The sequence below is a fragment of the Etheostoma spectabile genome, chromosome 18 (assembly GCF_008692095.1).
Source record: "Etheostoma spectabile isolate EspeVRDwgs_2016 chromosome 18, UIUC_Espe_1.0, whole genome shotgun sequence".
Classification (NCBI taxonomy): domain Eukaryota; kingdom Metazoa; phylum Chordata; class Actinopteri; order Perciformes; family Percidae; genus Etheostoma; species Etheostoma spectabile.
Genome location: NC_045750.1, coordinates 14,613,414 through 14,613,613, shown reverse-complemented (window position 1 = coordinate 14,613,613; position 200 = coordinate 14,613,414). Strand labels below are relative to the sequence as shown.

Here is a 200-nt window from a genome sequence, read left to right as displayed (position 1 = left end):
CCTAGTCCTGGGTCTTCCCCGAGGCCTCCTCCCAGCTGGACGTATCTGGAACATCTCCCTTGGGAGGCACCCAGGAGGCATCCTTACGAGATGCCGAAACCACCTCAACTGGCTCCTTTTGACGCGAAGGAGCAGCGGCTCTACTCCGAGCGCTTCTTGGATGACTGAGCTTCTCACCCTATCTCTAAGGGAGACGCCAG

The 200-nt window shown here is 59.0% G+C and overlaps 1 protein-coding gene across 1 annotated transcript in view; it reads left to right on the top strand.

Annotated features, from left to right (window-relative positions):
- The window catches only part of nbas (NBAS subunit of NRZ tethering complex), a 185,629-nt gene that overhangs the window by 113,968 nt on the left and 71,461 nt on the right, over positions 1-200 (top strand).